The following is a 24916-nucleotide window of genomic DNA, read 5'->3' as shown; positions in this document are numbered from 1 at the left end:
GATAAGCCGGGAGGTTCCTGAGGTGGTTGGTAAGTTGTTAACGAGTATGCTGTTGAGATGTCGAATAATTGACACTGGATTTAAGTCAGATTGAGTTATTTTGGTAGTCGAAGTGTTGTCAAACGCAATTGAGAATTGGAGAATTGGAAGCGAAGTTGAGGACGGTTATGTCGGACGGATTTTCGAGGACGAAAATATTCTAAGTGGGGGAGAGTTGTACTGCCCCGAATTTAATTAATTAATTAATTAAATTGATCGAGGATTTATTCATTGGAATTAGTTGAAGTCGAGGTTTATCGGTATTATTCTACAAACGTAATGGATTAATATGTTGATTTGAGCAGTTAAGTTATGGTCAGAATAATAAGTCGGATTAGTCAGAGATGTACAATTGCGAGTTAGTATTGTTAAAGTTATGGATCGATGGTAAATGTGGAATATTATTGGAAATAATATTCGGTTATGTTGTGTGGTTATTTATTTACGTGTATTATTCGGATTAATTGAGTAATTAAAGAGATATTATGAATTGGGCCTAAGTGGAAAGAATATAACACAATGGATGGGTTATGGGTTAAGCCCATTAGTGAGAATGATAGTAAGAGTTAGGATTTTAGAGGTTTGGCCTCATAACTCATTTTGGGGAGAAAGAAGAGAAATGGGAGAAAGAAGAGAAAGAAGGGAAGGAAGAGGGAAATCTATGGCATGAAGAGGAAGATCCCCATTGAAGGAAGTGAAGCTTTTGCTAAGGTAAGGGTGGGGTTCTTACTTTCTAAGGGTTGGCATGATGGTATTTATGGTGGGTTAGATTGTATGTTATTCTCCATGGATGTGTGAGTTCTAAATGTTAGGCTTTGAGTGAAATCATTTGGGTAATGTTGTATGTATTGATGGAAATGATATGTTATAATGCTTCTTATCATGATTTTATGTGTGGGTTCTGAATTGTAGTATGTTTGGTTGAAAAAATGGGAAAACCTAACTTTTGGGATTTTGGGTAAAATTCATAGATTTGCATGATTAATGAGGTTTTGATGATTATAGAGGTCCTTATGTGTTGTATATATTGAAGGATAGAAAAACACTTAGAAGGGGGGGGGGGTTGAATAAGTGTAGCTTTAAAACTTGTAAGATAAAAACAATTTGCACAATGATTTTTATCCTGGTTCGTTGTTAACTAAACTACTCCAGTCCACCCCCTTGGAGTGATTTACCTCACTTGAGGATTTAATCCACTAATCACACGAGATTACAATGGTTTTCCACTTAGACAACTTCTAAGTCTTCTAGAGTATACTGATCACAACCTAATCACTCTAGGAACAAACTGCTTAGATACCCTCTAAGACTTTCTAGAGTATACTGATCAACAACCTGATCACTCTAGTTCTTACAACTTAATGTAAACAAAATCTTTTAAGAGTTACAATGCTTCTTATAAAGCTATTACCACAACTGTGATTTTCTCTTAAGTTTAAGCTTAATCTCACTAAAGTATTACAACAGCAATGTAGTGAGGTTGATGATGAAGTTTGAGAGCTTTTTGAATTTGACAGCGTTTCTGCAAGTTGGTTCAGAATTCGTGATTCGTAGTTCGTAACATAGCTTCTCATCAGAACTTCATATTTATAGGCGTTTGAGAAGATGACCGTTGGGAGCATTTAATGCTTTGTGTATTCCGTACAGCATTGCATTTAATGTTTCACTCTTTTGTCAACTACCTCGAGCCTTGCTTTCGTTGTGTCTACTGACGTTGCCTTTAATAGCTTTCAACGTTCCTTTTGTCAGTCAGCGTAGCCTGCCAGCTAGTACTTGCTTCTGATCTGATGTTTGTGTGAACAACGTTTGAATATCATCAGAGTCAAACAGCTTGGTGCAGAGCATCTTCTTGTCTTCTGACCTTGAAGTGCTTCTTAGCGTGATACCATGAGAACTTCAGTGCTTCTGCTTCTGATCTCAAGTTCTTTTGATGCTTCCATAGACCCATGTTCTGATTCTGCTTGACCATCTTCTAATGTCTTGCCAGACCATGTTCTGATGTCGCATGCTGAACCTTCTGAGTCAGTGCTTCTTGCGCTGATTTTTTGCATACTCTTTATATAATTCCTGAAATGGAAATTGCATAGTATTAGAGTACCACATTATCTCATACAAAATTCATATACATTGTTATCATCAAAACTAAGAATATTGATCAGAACAAATCTTGTTCTAACAATCTCCCCCTTTTTGATGATGACAAAAACATATATAAATGATATGAATTTGCAATCAGAATATCAGATGGCTAAAGACAATTACACAGTTATAGCATAAGCATATAAACATAGTGTGTGAATATGTCTCCCCCTGAGATTAACAATCTCCCCCTGAGATAAATAATCTCCCCCTGAAATAAATACTGGAAGAAATTTATAAATAAAGGACTTCCCTGAGTATTTTCCATTTCAGTTGAGACGATCACATATGCTTAGATCTTCAGAACATTCATAGCTTCTGATTCTTGCTTCCATAGGACAGCTTCAGAGCTTGAATTTCTTCTTGAATCATTGCATGCTAGATTGTATCAGAACATTGTTGAATGTACCAGAGCATCATCAGAGCATCTCTACATCCTGAAATGTTGCAGAACAAACTAAACGACAACATTCAGAGCATGAATGAATCAGAACATAAAATATGTGTCAGAACATATAATATGTATCAGAGCAAAAACAATAATGTTTCAGAGCATATTTAGAGCTAAAACATGCATCAGAACATATAAGGAATAAGAATGTGTTAGAGCATATTCTATCATCAGAATATCAGAACATTCTTCCTTCTTGCTTCTGATCTTGAAGCTTTATAGCACTCAGCTTGCTTCAATTTCCATGAGCTTGATGTCGCATTTGCGTTCGGAGGAAGGTTGGCAGCGAGCAGTGAAGAGAAATGTGTTCAGAGATTTGAAACCTAGGTGGGATATTTTTCTGGCGGGGGGGAGAAATCGAAATCACAAAAATGAAGGGGAGGAGATATCTTCCGTGTATGTTTCGGAGTTCCCGGAAACCACGACGGCAAAGCAGCTATTTGATTTGTTTGGTTGTATAGGGAATGTTGCGGAGGTCTTAATTTCGCCGTGGAGGAGTAAGATTGGGAAGAGATTTGGTTTCACGCGTTTCAAATAGGCAGGGGATTGTCGTTTATAAGCGGTTCGCCTTGACAATATTTTGATATCAGGTAAGAAGATCCATGTGAATGTGCCAAGGTTCAACAGGCGTATGGAGGGTGACAGGTTTAACAAATGGAAAAATGAAGGTAGATCAGGGGATGGTTCGGTTAGGTTCTTTGGCAAGTCTGATGCAGGGAGAGGAGCGTCTGTCTCTGTAGCTTCTAGGTCTTATGCAGAGGCTCTTCAAGGTGTGAATAAAGTTGTGTAGGTTAAAGCTACGGAGGCCGTGAGTTTGAAATTTTCTGCAAAGAAGGAAAACTTGGAGAGATTGAAGAAAGTGTACGTTGGTATAGTCAGAATTTCGGGATCAGCTTATAACATTCAAAATCATTTCGATATGGAGGGACTTTTTACTATTAAAGTGTCTCCGATGGGGGGTAACATTTGCCTTCTTGAAGAGAGGGAGGTTTTATGGAGGATTTGATTGGGGAGGGGGAGTCATGGTGGAAGGATTGGTTCTTGGACATCAAGGAGTGGAGCGAAGAGGAGGTCGATGAATCTAGAGTTGTGTGGATTAGGGTGTTCGGGATTACAATACAAGCTTGGAATTCCGATATTTTGTGGCTTTAGGAGAACATTTAGTCTCCTTCATATGTGTGGATGAACATACTGCGAAAGGTGGCTGTTTCGATGTAGCTCAATTATGGTGCGTGTCAAGCTTCCCTGTTCTTTGCCGGAGGTTTTGAAGGTTGACATTGACGGAAAGTTCTTTTCGTTGGTTATGAGAGAAGACTCTTTCGGTTCTCCGATGATTTTGTCAGGTAAATCAAAATCTATTTCTTCAGGCTCTGAATCCACGGATTTGGAAGACTCGTGGTCGGTTAAATTGCAGGATGGCGAAGGGACGACTTATAATGATGGAACCGAAGATAGTATTCAACAATTCTCAAACGAAGAAGCGACATCGAAGTTTCAGGAACCTCTTCACTTTGTTCCTTCGAAACCTTTGATTTTTGTCCCTTTGCAATCCCTGAATTCTATTTCTTTGAAATCTGCACATCAACAGAAGATCTCTTTTTATGGATTTCCGTCGAATAAGTTCGGCGATTTTATTGGCTCCGAGTTGGAAAGTTCTCGTGAACAGGAGACTAATGGTAGTTTTGACGAAGCTCTGGCCAAGGTTAATAAATTGAAGGATAAAACTTGGTTGGCAAAGGAGTATACCAGTTGTTTGGATTCTGTTCAGGAAGATGGATGGGCCTATGCTGAGACCGTGTCTCGGAACGTCTCTGCTGATATTTTGAAGAATTTATTGGAAAAGGGACAAGTTAACTCTCTATCTCTGTCTACATCTTTGTCTCAATCGGCTGTAGCTTGTAGTTTGGAAAAGGACCAGTGTCTGAAGAATAGCGTTACTGAGATGAGGAAGTTGCTGGGTAAAAAGATGAAATATAAACAATTTAAAGATTGGGGTGGTATGAAGAGAGGGGTATCAAACTAAAGGCAGAGGCGAGTTAATTGCAGTAGGAAACGGGGGACCCGGTTCTAAGGATTCTTTTTCAAAAGTTCTTTCATATGAGCAATATGGTATGCAAACGAAAGAGTCAGATATTATTAGAAGCAACGGTAGAAATTGTAGTTTAATGGAGGGGAAATATAAGGACAAACTTCTTAAATCTATCATTACTCTGGGAGTGGTTGAGGCGGAAGGGAGAGGCAAGTTGGAAAGTAGAATTGCGTTGTTGGAAGACAATGGAAGTAGGAAAAAGGAGGTAGAGAATGAGTTTTTGAAGAAGTTGAAATGATTATTGGTAGTTTTAACATAAGAGGGGGATGATTGTGGTTAAGAGGAAAAGAATTAGTGCGATTATTAAAAAAGGGAAGACGGATATTTTCATGATTCAAGAATCTAAGATTGCTTGTTTAAAAGAAGAAGTGGCCAAAAGCTTTTGGAGTAAGGTGGACATTGGTTTTTCTTTTTCTAATGTGGTGGGTTTGTCCGGAGGTTTAATTATTTTATGGAAGGTTGGAGGGGTGGAGGTTATTATGAGTTTTAAAGGAGAAGGTTTCCTAGGTGTAAAGGTTAGGTGGAAGGGGGGTTGTATTATATTGTCAATGTCTATTCTTCTTGTGAGTTCCATAAAAAGAAGATTTTGTGGAGTAAATTATTAGCCATGATGGATAAATACAAGGATGGAGAGTGGGTTATCGGAGGAGAATTCAACGTGATAAAAGATAGCACGGAGAGGAAAGGGAGATCGAGGGCGGTGAATCATACTGAGGTGGACTCTTTTGCGGAGTTTATTCATTAAAGCGCTTTGGTGGGCACTTCTTGCAAAGGGAAAAAATATACTTGGTATAGTGGTGACGGGAAGTCGATGAGTAGAATTGATAGAATTTTGGTTTCGGTTAATGTGTTGAACCGATGGGGGATTGCTAGTCAATTGGTTGGAGAGAGGGATATCTCGCATCATTGCCCGGTGTGGTTAGTGGAGTATAATGATAATTGGGGTCCTAAACCGTTCAAATTCAACAACGAATGGTTTTCTCTTGAGTCGTTTTTGCCTTTTATTGAGAAAGAATGGAAAAGCTTACACATTGAAGGAAGAGGAGATTTTATCCTTAAAGAGAAACTTAGACTCTTAAAGGATAAACTTAGGAGGTGGAATGAGGAAGTGTTTGGAAGAATTGACTTGGAGGTGGAGCAGGGGGTCCGGGAGTTAAACTTGGCTGACTTGACGTTAGAAGGGGAGGATGTGGATTATTTTGAGGAGACTTTAGGTAGGAGAAAATATGCATCTTGCCGTATTTGTAGAAATATGAGATTAAAAGAAAATATGTTTCTTCAAAAGGCTAGATTAAAGTGGATGAAAGAGGGAGACGCTAATAGTGGTTTTTACCATAAAGTGATGAAAGAAAAAAGGAGTATTAATCATTTAGGTCCTATTCAAGTGGAAGGTGGTATGGTGGAGTCGGTTGAGCATGTGAGAGAGGAGGTTTGGGATCATTTTAGGAAAAATTCATGGAAGCGGAGGAAAATAGGCCGCTCTTGGATAATATCTCTTTCAAGCGTATTTCGGAAGAGATGTCGACGGAGATTGAAAAACCTTTTACGGAGAATGAAAATAGGGAGGCTATTTGGAGTTGTGGTGTTGATAAAAGCCCGGGTCCGGACGGTTATACTTTTCTTTTTATTAAGAAATGTTGGTTCTTCTTAAAAGAGGATTTCCTAAACTTCTTCGACTTCTTCTATTCCGGTAATGTTCTCTCTAAGGCTATCACTTCTTCTTTTTTGACTGTGATTCCGAAAACTTTAAATCCTTTAAAGTTGGAGGAATATAGACCTATTTGTTTAGTGGGTTGCATGTACAAAGCGGTAGCTAAGCTTTTGGCAGGGAGGTTAAAAGGAGTGTTAAATGTGATTGTTTCCCCGTGCCAAAGTGCTTTTGTGCCCGGAAGACAATTGTTGGATGGAGTGTTGGTGGCTAACGAAGTCGTGGATTATGCGAGAAAGGAGGGTAAGAATTGTTTTCTTTTTAAAGTAGATTTTAAGAAGGCCTATGATAAGGTTAATTGGAGTTTTTTGCGATATATGTTGAATAGGATGGGATTTGGTAGGAGATTGTTATTATGGATGGAGTTATTGGTGTTTAATAGTAACATGTCGGTGCTCGTGAATGGGAGTCCCACTAAAGAATTCAGTTTTAGTAGAGGTTTGAGACAAGGAGATCCTCTTTCTCCTTTCTCTTTGTTTTGGTGGCGGAAGGTCTTTCGGGGCTTGTAAGACAATCCATTGAAGTGGGAGAATTTTGTAGATTTGATATTAATAGAGCGTGTTGAGTGGGCTTGTTACAATTCGCGGATGATACTTTAATTGTGGGAGAGGGGTCTTGGAAGCATGTGTGGGCGGTTAAGGCGATCCTTAGAGCTTTTGAAATTGTTTCGGGCCTTGGTATAAACTATCACAAGAGCAAGTTGATTGGAATAAATGTTAGTAATAATTTCTTGGAGGCGGCGGCAAACTTTCTCTCTTGTAAAGTGGAGGACAGTAGTTTTCTCTTTCTTGGTATTCCGATTGGGCAAGATCCAAGGAAGGAAACGATGTGGATTCCTACTCTTGACAAATTGAAGAAAAGATTGGGAGGTTGGAAGAACCGGTTTCTTAATCTCGGAGGTAGGATCACTCTTTTGAAGTCTATTCTTAGTTCCTTAACTATTTTTATAATGTCTTTTTATAAGATGCCTATGAAAGTGGTGAAAAGATTCACGAGTATACAAAGCAACTTTTTGTGGGGAGGGACAGAGGAAAGAAGGAAAATCCATTGGGTGAGTTGGAAAAAAGTTATTTTACCTTTTGGCTTGGGTGGTTTGGGGGTAAAGAACATAGCGGCATTCAATTTAGCGCTTCTTAACAAGTGGAGGTGGAGGATTCTTAAAGAGAATGATTCGCTATGGTTTAGAGTTTTGAAGGCCCGGTATGGAGATTTATCTTCTCATGTGTATAGTGAAGGTAATTGCACAAAATACTCTTCTTTTTCTATTTGGTGGAGTGATATTGTTAATATTGGAAAAGTTTATGCTAGGGATCCTTTTGCTAAATGTTGTTGTTTTGATGTTCATAATGGTTATATAACACCTTTTTGGGAATCTTGTTGGTTGGGTGAAGAGGCCTTGAAGAATGTTTTTTCGGATTTGATTGAAGCTTCTTGTCTTAAAGCAGTTTCGGTTGGAGCGATGGAAGGATGAATTGATGGTTCTTGGAAGTGGGGGATTTTGGGCTTGCCTCGGTTTTTATGAATGATGTTGATTTTAGGGGAAGACTTGCTTTGCTTTATGACCGATTGGATCTTCATGTGGGGCCGAAGGAAGGAAAGGGGATGGATGCGGTTTCATGGCATTTCAGTATAGACACGGTTTTCTCGGTGGCTTCGTGCTACCAATTTTACATGAAGGATTTTATTCCATTTGGTCCCGTTAACAAGTATGATGAAACGTTTGGCATCATTTGGAAAGCGGAAGTGCCTTTCAAGATAAAGGCATTCGGATGGAGATTACTTCTTGATAGACTTCCATCAAAGGAGCTTTTGATGTATAGAGGTATTCCTTTCTCTTTAGATAATCTCAAGTATATTTTTTGTGGTTTTGGTATAGAAAGTAGGAACCACTCTTTTTTTTGCGTGTCATATAGTGAAGCGCATATGGTCCGAAATTTCCATTTGGGTGGGAAAATTGGTTAGTGTGGAGGAGGAATGTATGTCTAGTTTTATGGAATGTCATTTATTTTTCCGGGCTAACAAGGTGAAGCATAACAAGGCAGATGTTGTTTGGCTCGCCACTTCTTGGTCCTTATGGTTGGTAAGGAATGGTGTGTGTTTTCGGGAAGATGGTTGGAGTTTAAACGACACGGTTTGGAACATTAAGTCGTTGGCTTGGAAGTGGTCCTTTTGCGGTAAAATTACCCATCCCAATTATTCTTTCTATGAGTTTTGTAAAGATCCTATTTCTTTTCTCTTGTAACTTAATTGGTGGGTAATTTTCTTTTTTGTCGGGTTTTGCCCGTTCTTTCGTGTAAAAAGGTTGGAGAACCCTTAGTTCTCCCGTTAATCAATTCCTTGCTTACACAAAAAAAAATGTAAAAAAATTAGAATTCTCTCCTAGAGGATTGACTTGGTGAAAATGGTTATTTTTTATTTCAAAAATGCTAAATTTTGATTTTTATAAAATGCATCATATAAAGTCCTAGATGTACCTGCAATTTAAGGACATGAAATTCTACTTCAACTAGTAATAATTATGTAAATAATTCCCCTTGCCCCAACACTAGGATATATAAAAACACTATGTCATTTAATATGTTAGAATCTTATCATATGTTAGTACTTAATTAACAATAAATTCCTTCTAAAGTTTCATTGTAGACATAAATCATGGGTTCATTATGCTTTTTTGAAAACTTCAACTGAAACTCTGTCACCTCCTATACCTGTCAACCATCAGTGAAAAACATGATTGATCTTATTTAACTAGTGTTTTACCCGTGCGTTTGCACAGGTACCCGTCGTTTTCGTGCATTGTGATTGAGAAAAATAAAAGATATTAGTAAAAGATTAAGTTTTGGGTAAAATTGAAAACGTTATAAAAATAGTAATATTTTATTTGACAAATTATAATGAAGGAAAAGTTTTAAAATCGCAAATTTACAAATTATAATGAAGAAATATTCAATCAAATTATATAATTCAATTAGTGATAACTATTTAATATAATTGATTAAACTACAAATTATTAGCCCAATCTCAAACTATCAGCTAAGGAGAATCGATTATATTTTGCTAGCTAAGGAAAAAATTAATTATTTTGCCTCAATTATAACTACAAACTATCACCACAATCTCAAACTATCAGCTCTCTCTTGTAGGCCAATGTGAAACCACTAAAAACTCCATTTATAATAATGATTCACTCAAAATACATAATTAATAGAAAAATACTTTGACCAGTTACTTCATGTTCTCATTAATATTCATTATTTTGATAAGTAACTTCGTATTCCCGTTAATATTTCAAATTTATTCCCGTTAATTTTCAATATTTTGATCAGTAACTTCATGTTCTTGTTAATATTCATTATTTTGATCAGTAACTCCTTGTTCCCATTAATATTCATTATTTTGATCAATAAGTTTGTGTTCCCGTTAATATTCCAAATTCGTTTCCATTAATATTCAAAAAATTTATCAGTAACTTAATGTTTCTGTTAATATTCAAAAATTTATAAGTAACTTCGTGTTCCTGTTAATATTCAATATTTTGTCAATAACTCCGTGTTCCCGTCAACATTTATTATTTTGATTAGTAACTTTGTGTTTCCGTTAATATTCAAAATTTGTTCCTATTAATTTTTAAAATTTGGATAGTAACTTAATGTTTTCGATAATATTCAAAATTTTGATCATTAACTTTGTGCTCCCGTTAATATTTAATATTTTAATCAATAACTCCGTGCTCTCGTTAATATTCAATATTTTGATCAGTAACTCCGTGTTCCCACTAATATTCAATATTTTGATCAATAAACTTCATTTCCCATTAATATTCAATATTTTGACCAGTAACTTCATGTTCCCCTTAATATTTAATATTTTGATCAGTAACTTCGTGTTCTCGTTGATATTCAATATTTTGTTCAAAAACTTCATGTTCCCGTTAAAATTCAATATTTTGATCAATAACTTCAAGTTCCCATTAATATTCATTATTTTGATCACTAACTTCGTGTTTCTGTTAATGTTTCAAATTTGTTCCTGTTAATATTCAATAGTTTGATTAATAACGCCATGTTTCCGTTATTATTCAATATTTTTAGCAGTAACTCCATGTTCCCGTTAATATTATATACTTTAGGGTTAATGAACTTTTTGGTCCCTCTAAATATTGCAGATTTCGTTTTTAGTCCCTCCAAAATTTTCCTTTAAGAAATCGTCCCTTAAAATTTTTTTGTCTAAACTATTGGTCCCTAACGTCAAATTTGCTAGAGATTAGCTACGACTTTAGCCACCGATTAGCTACGAAATTTGATGTTAGGGACCAATAGTTCAGAAGAAAAATTTTAAAGGGACGATTTCTTGTAGGAAAATTTTGGAAGGACTAAAAACAAAATTTGAAATATTTAAAGGGACGAAAAAGTTCATTAACCCTATACTTTACTCTGTAATTTAATACTCACGTTAATATTCAATATTTTGATTACTAACTTCATGTTCTCGTTAATATTCAATATTTTGATTAATAACTTCATGTTCCCGTTAATATTCAATATAGTTTGATCAATAACTTTGTTTTCCCGTTAATATTCAATAGTTTGATCAATAACTTCGTGTTCTCGTTAATATTCAATATTTTGATCAGTAACTTTATGCTCTCGTTAACATGTCATTTTTTATCAGTAACTTCATGTTTCCGTTAATATTCAATACATTTAATATTTTGATCAGTAATTTAGTATTATCTTTAATAATCAATATTTTGATTAGTAACTTCATGTACCCATTAATATTGAAGAAAACTATTAATATTCAATATTTTGATTAATAACTACATGTTCCCGTTAATATTCAATTTTTTTTATCAGTAACTTCATGTTTCTATTAATATTGAATGTTTTGATGATATTTTTAAAACAAAAATAAATTAATTTTAACATTGTTTAAAAATATTTGATGATAATTAAAAATATTTTATAATAACAAAAATCTTAAGTTGTAAAATTATAATGAAGAAATATTCTATCAAATTATATAATACAATTAATAATAAATATTTAATATAATTGATTAAACTCAATTTACAAATCAAATATATTATTCCATATATAAAAATATTTGCATCAATAGTTAATTATTCCTATATATAAATATTTTTATTTTGGAATTATTTATAAAACTATTTAAATCAATTGTAAACTTATTCTCGTTATTATTCAACATTTAATTAAACTAGTGTCTTACCCGTGCGTTCGCACGGGTACCTGTCGTTTTCGCGGATTGTGATTGAGAAAAATAAAAGATATTAGTAAAAGATTAAGTTTTGGGTAAAATTGAAAAAGTTATAAAAATAGTAATATTTTATTTAACAAATTATAATGAAGGAAAAGTTTTAAAATCGCAAATTCACGAATTATAAGGAAGAAATATTTAATAAAATTATATAATTCAATTAGTGATAACTATTAGCCCAATCTCAAACTATCAGCTAAGGAGAATCGGTTATTTTTTGCTAGCTAAGGAGAAAATTATTTATTTTGGCTCAATTATAACTACAAACTATCAGCCCAATCTCAAACTATCAGCTCTGTCTTGTAGGCCAATGAGAAACCACTACAAACTCCATTTATAATAATGATTCATTCAAAATGCATAATCAATAGAAAAATACTTTGACCAGTTACTTCATGTTCCCGTTAATATTCATTATTTTGATAAGTAACTTCGTATTCCTGTTAATATTTCAAATTTCTTCCCGTTAATATTTCAAATTTCTTCCCGTTAATTTTCAAAATTTTGATCAGTAACTTCATGTTCTTGTTAATATTCATTATTTTGATCAGTAACTCCTTGTTCCCGTTAATATTCATTATTTTGATCAATAAGTTCGTGTTCCCGTTAATATTCCAAATTCGTTTCCTTTAACATTCAAAAAAATTATCAGTAACTTAATTTTCCTGTTAATATTCAATATTTTGTCAATAACTCCGTGTTCCCGTCAACATTTATTATTTTGATTAGTAACTTTGTGTTTCCGTTAATATTCAAAATTTGTTCCTATTAATTTTTAAAATTTGGATAGTAACTTAATGTTTTCGATAATATTCAAAATTTTGATCATTAACTTTGTGCTCCCGTTAATATTTAATATTTTAATCAATAACTCCGTGCTCTCGTTAATATTCAATATTTTGATCAGTAACTCCGTGTTCCCACTAATATTCAATATTTTGATCAATAAACTTCATTTCCCATTAATATTCAATATTTTGACCAGTAACTTCATGTTCCCCTTAATATTTAATATTTTGATCAGTAACTTCGTGTTCTCGTTGATATTCAATATTTTGTTCAAAAACTTCATGTTCCCGTTAAAATTCAATATTTTGATCAATAACTTCAAGTTCCCATTAATATTCATTATTTTGATCACTAACTTCGTGTTTCTGTTAATGTTTCAAATTTGTTCCTGTTAATATTCAATAGTTTGATTAATAACGCCATGTTTCCGTTATTATTCAATATTTTTAGCAGTAACTCCATGTTCCCGTTAATATTATATACTTTAGGGTTAATGAACTTTTTGGTCCCTCTAAATATTGCAGATTTCGTTTTTAGTCCCTCCAAAATTTTCCTTTAAGAAATCGTCCCTTAAAATTTTTTTGTCTAAACTATTGGTCCCTAACGTCAAATTTGCTAGAGATTAGCTACGACTTTAGCCACCGATTAGCTACGAAATTTGATGTTAGGGACCAATAGTTCAGAAGAAAAATTTTAAAGGGACGATTTCTTGTAGGAAAATTTTGGAAGGACTAAAAACAAAATTTGAAATATTTAAAGGGATGAAAAAGTTCATTAACCCTATACTTTACTCTGTAATTTAATACTCACGTTAATATTCAATATTTTGATTACTAACTTCATGTTCTCGTTAATATTCAATATTTTGATTAATAACTTCATGTTCCCGTTAATATTCAATATAGTTTGATCAATAACTTTGTTTTCCCGTTAATATTCAATAGTTTGATCAATAACTTCGTGTTCTCGTTAATATTCAATATTTTGATCAGTAACTTTATGCTCTCGTTAACATGTCATTTTTTATCAGTAACTTCATGTTTCCGTTAATATTCAATACATTTAATATTTTGATCAGTAATTTAGTATTATCTTTAATAATCAATATTTTGATTAGTAACTTCATGTACCCATTAATATTGAAAAAAACTATTAATATTCAATATTTTGATTAATAACTACATGTTCCCGTTAATATTCAATTTTTTTTATCAGTAACTTCATGTTTCTATTAATATTGAATGTTTTGATGATATTTTTAAAACAAAAATAAATTAATTTTAACATTGTTTAAAAATATTTGATGATAATTAAATTTTTTTATAATAACAAAAATCTTAAATTGACAAATTATAATGAAGAAATATTCTATCAAATTATATAATACAATTAATAATAAATATTTAATATAATTAATTAAACTCAATTTACAAATCAAGTATATTATTCCATATATAAAATATTTGAATCAATAGTTAATTATTCCTATATATAAATATTTTTGTTTTGGAATTATTTATAAAACTAACTATTTAAATCAATTGTAAACTTATTCTCGTTATTACATTTAATTAAATGTGTTAATATCAGTACCATATGTGCGTACCATATAATTACCCGTGTGTATCCGTAATATATTATTTTGTATTTGGATAGAATTGACCCATTAAAGTTTTAATGGTAATATTTCAATTATATTATATTATATATAGATAAATATATATATTGATTATTGATGAACTTGTTCAATTAAATTTTAAATTTTATAAATGACAAACAAATTGTATGATTAGTAAAAAAATATCATACAATTTTGATGTTATTTATTCATATATTACTTATGTTTCATTCTATTACTTCTTATTAATACATTACTTATGTTTCATTCTATTACTATTTATTCATACAATACTTATGTTTCATTCGATTACTTATGCTTATTAACACCCATAGTTATTTTTAAATAATTTTTTTTAAAAAAGTCAATAGATCTAATATATTTATTTTATTTAATAATCTCTAAAAAATTTCTTTTATATATATATATATATATATATATATATATATATATATATATATATATATATAACTTTCATATTTTATATTTTATATAATTTAGTAGTATTAGTAAGAAATCTTATTAAAGTGAAAATAGAAAATAGTAGTTAGTTTTTCTATACGGAGAATGACGATGGCACATGTTGTATTTTAAATATTTTGAAAATATACTTTATTTTTATAATAATATCTATGAATTTTTTTATCAAAAAACTCCATACAATATATAAAAGCAATGATATGCCTAAAACATTTTATTAAAATATGTATCTAATAATATTTATCCTTTTGTTAAATGAGAGGTTAAAAATCTTCTAACCATATGAAATTTGGTTTCAAAATTATGTTGATAAATTCATTATTTTGAAAAGTTTCTATTAAATAATTTTGAAGGAAATCAAGTGAGATAAATTATATTTATTAATTTTTAATGATAATATGATTCACTCAATTTTTGATGATACAACATCAATATAATTGGAGTACTAAATATATTTGTAACGTATTTATTTTATACCAATTAAGATATTGGTAAGTAATTGATATGATTTTAATGTATTTATTCTATATCAATTAAATTATTCCCAACGTACTGATTTTAAGGTATGGGTCGTTAAAAAGGCTTTTATATCTTACAAAGTTAGATAATTTTAGGTAAATCATACAAAAGTACAATATTTACTCAAAATTATATTATTTTTAGGTAAATCATACAATATTGTAAAAACAATATAATTTTGTAAGATATAAAAGTACAATATTTTCTCAAATCTAATAATTTAAATATACATATGGTAAGTACTAAAAGAATAAGAAATCAAAAGTTGCAATCACATGCATTAAATCATAAATTAAAAGTTGCAATCAATCGATCAATGATTACTAAAGATAATTATGATATTTAACTTTTTTATAAGTAAATGATTTATGTCTTTTCATTCTAAACTCTTTATTTACCTAAAAAAATATACTGTTTTTTTCTTTATTCTTTGATTCTATTTTCTTATACATTTCAAAATTATGTATATGTTTTGAATTTGTAATATTTTATTATATTCTATATTTTTTTTTGTTCGACCTTAGAATAAATAAATATCAATAATATTTTATAAAACTAACTTTATAAATTATATATATATATATATATATATATATATATATATATATATATATATATATATATATATATATATATATATATATATATATATATTGATAAACTTAATTTTTTTTAATTTGACCTAACTAAAATATTCTTTAGTTATATGAGTTAATATACAATATTATGTTATTTATATATTATAATCATACAATATAATAATGCAAGATGAGAGTTTTGGCAATTTTGACAAGTGTCATGCTCACATCGATTCTCATCTTTTGTGAGGTTACTATAAAAGGAAACTTTTTTTTAAAATAACTTTTTAATTATTTAAATATAATAATTAATGTTTTGTTTTAAATTTTTATGTGAAATCAAAAAATATTGGGCCATCGGGAATATGGAGCATCCATTGGAAATATGAAACATCTATTGCAAAGGTTTCTATAATAATCTTTAATTATTTTTTTAATATTTAATTAATTATTTTATTAATTCCTAATTACTCATGATTACCATATACACTTTGCATGACTGCTCAATAGTCACATTGAAAAATGTAAAATTATTAGTATCAATTGGGGATCCGAAAGAAGTTTTTTGGGAGAAGCTTTTTCTTTTTAGTTTAAATGATACATGAACAACATTGATCCTTATCCGATATTCAAAAGCTTTCTCTCCAAATCACCCTTCAAAAACACTATATATCAACTTTATTTCCTCCTCATTATACACACCCCGAAAATCACCACCAAAGATTTTCTCTTCGATTTAACAGCCATGTTAATTCTTTATTGTAAAAGCACTACACAAGTCAAAGGCATAAAAGCCTCATTCATGTGTTTGTTATTTCATTCCTATGTTGAAAAGTAGAGATTAACTCAATAACAGCTCCACAAACCTTAACGACATCCTTACAACACTCATGAGCATAATCTTGCAAAATTCATTCAATACTAACTAATACCTTATGATTGTCTTTGTCTTGATTAATTTTGTTAGTTTTTAGACCCTTGATTTTTGTGTGTTTTGCGTTTAGGTTGAACAGGTTAGGAGAAGACTATGGCAGCACTTGGGATATACTGTGAATCTATGTATTACCACAACCATAACAAACAAGCAAGATCATAAATCTGGAAATAGAATCACAACAACAATCACTATAATCAAATACAACAACATAATATTCAGAAAAATAATAAAACAAATATAAAGAAGAAGAGGGAGTTTCGAGTCGGAAACACAAAGAAGGTTCCAAAACCACCACCTCCACCAAGCAGCACCATCGAACCCTCAACACACGCGCCACTCAGAAGTTCGCCCTTGCGTGAGATTCCTTCGGTCTACCCTCTCTTTTTCCGACGAAGTCTCCGTCACCCATTTTCCGTTTTGATCCTTTGGTAGTTTTCATTTTGGTTGATGGATATTATGCTGGGTTTATGTTTTTATATATTATGGTTTGTTTTGCTTTTGATTTTCTGCAGAATGTTGTATCTCTAACTTTAAACATTTGAGATCTAATTTGGGGTTTAAGGGTTTGATTGGGAGTTTGGGTTTTTTTTTGTGTTTGATGTTTGAACCTGAAACCGAGAGAGATTGAGAGGTATTTTCTATTTGTGTTGTTTTGATTTTCTCTAAAAAAACAATAATGAAGCATGGAGAAATAGAGGAGAATAGAGCAAGAGGAAAAAGAAAGACATGAGAGAGACCTGGCATGTTTTTTTTTTCTCAAACACAGAGAGTTTTGATTCAATCTTTCTTTTTTTTTTCATTTAAGTTTTAATTAAGAATTTAAGTAATTAATTGAAGAAAATATGACAAATTTGTAAGAAAAACTCTTTTTATTTTATTCTATTTAATGATTTTTAAAATATTTAAATATTTTATATAAAATAAAATTTTCATTTATAATAGAGATTATATAATCATTACCTATTAAATATTTAAATTATTTATTTCATATGTATTATTAATAATTTATGCACCTTTTTTTATGTTGTCACAGCTTCATTTATAAATTGTAAATAATTATAAAGTAATTTTTTTAGCATAAATTTTTTTATCAAATTTATATTCATTTGAATATAAGTACTTATTCCTTCTATTTTTATAAACTTCTATATTTATTTCATAAAAAAAATTTTTAACTTTCAAATACTTTTCATATATATTTTTAGTTTTATATAAAAACTCTTTCTCTCTTTCTCTCTCCTCTATATTTCAATTTAGAATATTTGAATTTAATTTAAAATTTATAAAAATCTTTTCAAATTTTGTATAATTAATCTCAAAATTTTGTTGATATATTTTATTTGTTTGGTGTCAAAAATATTTTTTCATTAAATTATTGTTATATTTTGAGATATGTCTTTAGCATCAATTTTCATTTTATTTTATTTTTGCTAATTATTTTCTATTGAATTCTTTTGTAATAAGAGGAAATAATTTTATTTCGTGCCATGCACGGGCAAACAAGAAACTTTTGTATATTAAAATGAGTTTTACTTTATTACAATAATACAACTCAATATTTATGATATATTTTAATTTAGTTGGATTCTACGAGTCAAAACTACTTAAAATAAAGCATGGTGGTAAAAAAAAAAAGTTTGCTACTTGCCTAGAAAAAATTCTAAAGTTTGGTATTTGTCTCTTGCATTTTTCAGAGAAAGCCGCTTGAAAAACTAAAAATTAGATGTCCCATATATTTTGCTAAAATAAATTTTAAAATTTTCGCTTTCCCATATTTTTCATGATGAAGAACATGAGACTATCTTAGACATGGGTCTGTAAATGTGAAAAAAAAAAAAATTTAAGGAATTTGGTTATTTGTATTTTAGTTACTTTTTAACATATCTATCATCAAAATAAAAATCTAATTTATTTTAGTGTTTATTGTCTATTATATTTTTTCTGTAATCAAGGTGTATTAATAATTAGTGAATATTAATTAATAAAATTCAATTTGATTAATTCTCTTATAATGATAATTAGTTTATGATATTCAATTTAAATTTATTCTTTAAAATATCTTTCGACCCTTATCATCAGAAGCATATTTCCCAAAAGGAAATCTAGCTTCAAATAATTGTAATTATAATTATAAAGGGTCAAAAATTTATTTCGACATTAATATGTAATTTTTTAAGTAAATGAGATGATATAATTTTATCCATAAAGCAACTATTCTTACATAATAATATTATTATTATTATTATTATTATTATTATTATTATTATTATTATTATTATTAATAAAATATATTTAAAAAATCAAACTCAAAGGAAGAGATTTAAAAAATAAAATGAAGATTATATGGCGTGCTCATGAAGAGTTTCACTCCAACTTTTAACATGTCTTTTGAGTTCTCTATACATATAGCGTAGTGAAATATTGAATTTTTATTTAAAGTTGAAATATATATATATTCAATTTTGCATGAAGAACATGAATAAATTTCAATTAGTACAATAAAGAGAAATGTAAGTAATAGATATTAGATTAGATTAATAATAAAAAATATAATAGTGGAATTAGCAAATTCAAAAATTAAATAAAAATTAAATTAATTATTTATAATAATACTATTAATAGTAGTTTTTAAAATGATACTTTTGCTTTATGATATTTAATGATTATTATATTTAATAATAATTAAAAAAATTATAAAATATTTTGTTAACAAAAAATTTTATCCCGTGCCTCGCACGGGTTGACAGACTAGTATCTATAATTTTTATAGCTACTAAGATTTAATATAAATATCACTCAAAGATAAAATCAATTAATCAATGAAATTTATTTATTAAAATTTGCAATAATATACCAATTATTTCCATATCAAGAAAATAGGTGTGCTGCTTCATTATTTCAACAAACCATTCTTTAAAATCACGTTCAATTCGACCATAATGCTTGGATTATTATGGATAAGAAGTTAAAAATTGTAATCACATTAAATCAAAAAATTAAAAATAATAAATCAAAAGTTGCAATCAGATTAAATCAAAAATTAAAGTTGCAATCAAGTAAAATGATTATGATATTTAATTTTTTTATAGGTAAATGATTTATGTCTTTTCATTTCAAAACACTTTATTTACCTAAACAAATATAATGTTTTTTTTCTTTACTCTTTGATTCTATTTTCTTATAAATTTCAAAATTATGTATACATTTTTAATTTGTAATATTTTATCTTTATTTTTTTTTTGTTCGACCTTATAATAAATAAATATCAATAATATTTTATAAAACTAACTTTGTATATATTGATAACCTTAATTTCTTAATTTGACCTAACTAAAATATTCTTTAGTTCTATGAATTAATATAAAATATTATCTTATTTACATATTATAATATCTACAATTTCTATAATTACTAAGATTTAATATAAATATCACTCAAACATAAAATCAATCAATTAAGATTTATTTATTAATATTTGCATTTAAAATATAAAAAATTAAAGTTCATTCTATGAATTAATATAAAATATCATGTTATTTACATAGTATAATATCTACATTTTTGACAAAACTTGCGCAAGCATAACCCAGTAATTTCAAGCAGATTCTCCATTGTATATTGACACCAGCCAACTTGATTTCTACTTCTACAGCTCACACTTTTGGGACAGTCAAAGAAGAATATTTATTTCAAACGAATCGTATAGACGATGTTTTCTACTGTCTGCACCAGAAAAAATCCAAAACACATATTAGGACAATATTTAAATTGTTACTAAAAAATAGAAAATAGGGATTGGAAACAACCCATGTAAAAAACGAATCATATACTATGGAGTGACGCCAATTGGTATTTCAGAATGATACATTACAAATTCAATCTGCAAATAACATGAAACGCCAATTAGTACTTCAGAATGATACACTACAAATTCAACCTGCAAATAACATGAAAGATATTTTCTATCAAGAAAAGAAAGAAAAAATTGTTAAATTTCGGTTTCTCCATGAATAGTCGTGGGAATGGCTGTAATTGCAAAAATAGTATTAACCAAAATTTTCCACATGAATAGTCGTGGGAATGGCTGTAATTGCAAAAATAGTATAAACCAAAATTTTCCACGATTAGGTTTGATGAATATGATAGATACTGTGAAAGTATGATGGTTATATATAGTAATGATAAAAGTGTTTTGGAACGTGGAAGGTGGAGGACTTGGAAGGCAGAAGGGGGTTGGAAGGCAGAAGCATTATATGAGGTCATTAGTGCTGTAAGCAGTTGTGAATGTGAATGGCCAGAGAAAGTTCAATCCTACAATGGGAAAGGAATGATGTGGAATTTTGTGAGAAGAAAGAGACGAGGAAATGGTAGACTTTTCTTATATGATAGATGTGTTAATATCAGTACCATATGCGCGTACCATATAATTAGCCGTGTGTATCCGTAATATATTATTTTGTATTTGGATAGAATTGACCCTATTAAAGTTTTAATGGTAATATTTCAATTATATTATATTATATTATATATAGATAAATATATATTGATTATTGATGAACTTGTCTAGTTAAAATTTTAAATTTTATAAATGACAAACAAATTGTATGATTAATAAAAAATATCATACAATTTTGATATTATTTATTCATATATTGCTTATGTTTCATTCTATTACTATTTATTCATACATTACTTATGTTTCATTCTATTACTATATATTCATACAATACTTATGTTTCATTCGATTACTTATGCTTATTAACACCCATAGTTATTTTTAAATATATATTTTTTTAAAATAGTCAATAGATCTAATATATTTATTTTATTTAATAATCTCTAAAAAAATTCATTAATATATATATATATATATATATATATTTATATATATATATATATATATATATATATATATATATATATATATATATATATATATATATATATATATATATATATAACTTTCAGATTTTATATGTTAAATAATTTAGTAGTATTAGTAAGAAATCTTATTAAAGTGAAAATAGAAAATAGTAGTTAGGTTTTCTATACAGAGAATGACGATGGAACATGTTGTATTTTAAATATTTTGAAAATATACTTTATTTTTATAATAATAATTATGCATTTTTTATAAAAAAAATCCATACAATATATAAAATCAATGACATGTCAAAAACACTTTATTAAAATATGTATATAATAATATTTATCCTTTTGTTAGATGAGAGGTTGGAAATCTTCTAACCATATGAAATTTGGTTTCAAAATTAAGTTGATAAATTCATTATTTTCGAAAGTTTCTATTAAATAATTTTTAAGGAAATCAAGTGAGATAAATTATTTTTATTAACTTTTAATGATAATTTGACTTACTCAATTTTTGGTGATACAACATCGATATAATCGGAGTAATAAATATATTTGTAACACATTTATTTTATACCAATTAAGATATTGGTAAGTAATTGATATGATTTTAATGTATTGATTCTATATCAATTAAATTATTCCCAACGTAATGATTTTAACATATGGGTCGTTAAAAAAACTTTTATATCTTACAAAATTAGATAATTTTAGGTAAACCATACAAAAGCACAATATTTTCTCAAAATTATATTTTTTTTTAGGTAAATCATTGTAACACCCCACACATATATGTCTAGAATAATATGCATAAAGTATTAGTTATGGTTCATAAGACAACAATTACATAATGTTTTGCAGCGGAAATTAGAAGTGTACGAATACAAAGCCGAATGTATCATGGCCAAAACACAAGTACATCATAATAGTACATGTCCAAAATACATAAACTAACAAGCACGATAAAAAACTAAAATAAATATCCAAGCATCGCCAAGAGATCTAATCCATCTTTCCCTTACCACGATCTTGCCTCGAACCACCTGAAAAAAAATAATTGGAATGGGATGAGATTACTAAATCTCAGTGAGTCCGCCTATCCTATTAGTTCACTCGGATCTAAAGGGAACATACAAGCAAACGGATCCGCCGTGGGTCCGGGGTTTTCCTCACGGTCAGGTACAAATACACAACAAGGACAATATCATCAATGGAAGTCCCACGACTAACCAATGAGATATTATTAAGCACGCAAACAACACACAAGTGAAAAGTTGCTAGCACAATCACGTTGCCATGATTGTACCAACCCACCGGAGAGGACCTACTGATATTGCCTATGTGGCATCACTAGGGGTGAATAAGCAAGTGATCTTACCGATGTGGTATCACTATCACACCGTACCAACATCCGATGTTTTCCTGCCAGAGGAAATGCCTTTTTCAGTACATGGTGAGTATACACAGATCATTCCCACCAAGCACTAGCATTTCTTTAGGTAACACGATGAGTATACACCAGATAATTCCCATCGAGTACCCACATATGTCATACCGATCAATGAGTATACACCAGATCATTCCCATTGAGAGCGGTGAATATGCCCGGCTATCCCTTCCCGCCAATGAGTATACACCAGATCATTCCCATTGGCGGCCATCCACGGAGTATACACCAGATCATTCCCGCGTGGAAGGGGGCATAAAGATGACAACATATATGCAGCAATAATACAGCCATCAAGAATAAAGGAGAAAATTCAGTCCCAAATACATACGCTTCACATGTTATCAATGTCGCACATAACAGAAGGTACGTCAGATATATCAGAAAATATCATTTTTACACCAAAGCTAATTTTCCTAGATACTACATCTAACTAGCTTTCCAACGGTATATGGTACGCGTCAATCGGACGTACGAGGTGGGAGATATGAATTTCCCAAGTTTCTGAATTTTTGCTTCTGCGCCCAGTGTAACCGGTTACACCAGGAACCGTAACCGGTTACGGTCACGCAAAAAGCCCAGATTCTCAGTTTTTCAACAGCGTAACCGGTTACACCAAAACCCGTAACCGGTTACACTGAACCAGAACCATTTTCTGCATTTCCTGAATCTATACCAGTCCCAAAAAGTGCTTCTAAATTAATCCCTTACATTGCTAACCAAATTCCCACGAATTAAAGACATGCATCAGGTTCAGAAACATCAACCAACAAGGATATAAGCAGATATAACATGATCAGTACCATTAATTCAAGATTGATCACACAATCCCTAAACCCCAAATAGAATCCCAACATGCAACCCATGTTTTCTATCTAAGGACTCACCTTAGAGAAGAATCAAAGGATGATGATGGAGATGCTGAAAAAAGATGATGATAGAAATAAGGATCAGAACAGAATCTGGTGCATGCAAGGAGGTGAGCTTGTACCAAGTTTGAGACCTTTTCTCCTCTTCCTCTCTTCCCACGTTCTCTTCTTCTCTCTTCACAAAAACAAATTCTGGTTTTGCTTCAATAAGATTAGCAACATAAAAGCCAAACACACCCTAATTCTCATTTAAGTGGGAAAATGTCCATAATACCCTCATTCTCACTAATTGACATGGTTTAAGTGATAAACCTATTAGTAAGAATGTGTATTATAATTATCTATTACTCATCTCCATTTAATTTAGAATTAGTAACTGAATAAATATAATACCAGGTATTACATTCTCCCCCCCTTAAATAGAATTCGTCCTCGAATTCAAAGAAAAATTACCAAAACAGGTGAGGGTAGGATTCTCGCATCTCTGACTCAAGCTCCCAAGTAGCTTCCTCAGTACGCGTCTCATCCCACATCACCTTCACGATAGGTATCTCCTTACTCCGGAGAGACTTGCTCGCACGCTCCAGGATACAGTAGGGTTCATAGGAAAGATCTGGTTCTACTCCAACAGTTTCCGGAAGAATAGGATGAAAAGTATCGGGCACAAACTTCCGAAGTTGAGATACGTGGAATACGTCATGCAGCCCGGATAGTGAAGGTGGTAATGCCAACTGATAAGCCACTTCACCTACCCGACTCAAAATCTGATACGGTCCCACATATCTCGGGCTAAGTTTACGCGTTTTGAACGGTCCTCCCAATCTCAATCTTGGAGTGACCTTCAAATACACATGATCACCCACTTCAAATTCCAAAGGTCTCCTCCGCTTGTCCGCATAGTTCTTTTGTCGGTCTTGGGCTTTCTTGAGATTATCTCGGATCATCTTAACTTTCTCGGTGGTTTCTTGTATAATCTCCAGTCCAAGAATACTCTTCTCCCCTACTTCAGCCCAGCACAAAGGTGATCGACATTTTCTCCCGTATAGAGCTTCGTAGGGAGCCATACCTAAACTAGCATGGTAACTGTTATTGTATGCGAACTCT

The sequence above is a fragment of the Vicia villosa genome, linkage group LG1, assembly GCF_029867415.1.
Source record: "Vicia villosa cultivar HV-30 ecotype Madison, WI linkage group LG1, Vvil1.0, whole genome shotgun sequence".
Taxonomy (NCBI): domain Eukaryota; kingdom Viridiplantae; phylum Streptophyta; class Magnoliopsida; order Fabales; family Fabaceae; genus Vicia; species Vicia villosa.
This window is presented reverse-complemented; position numbering follows the sequence as displayed.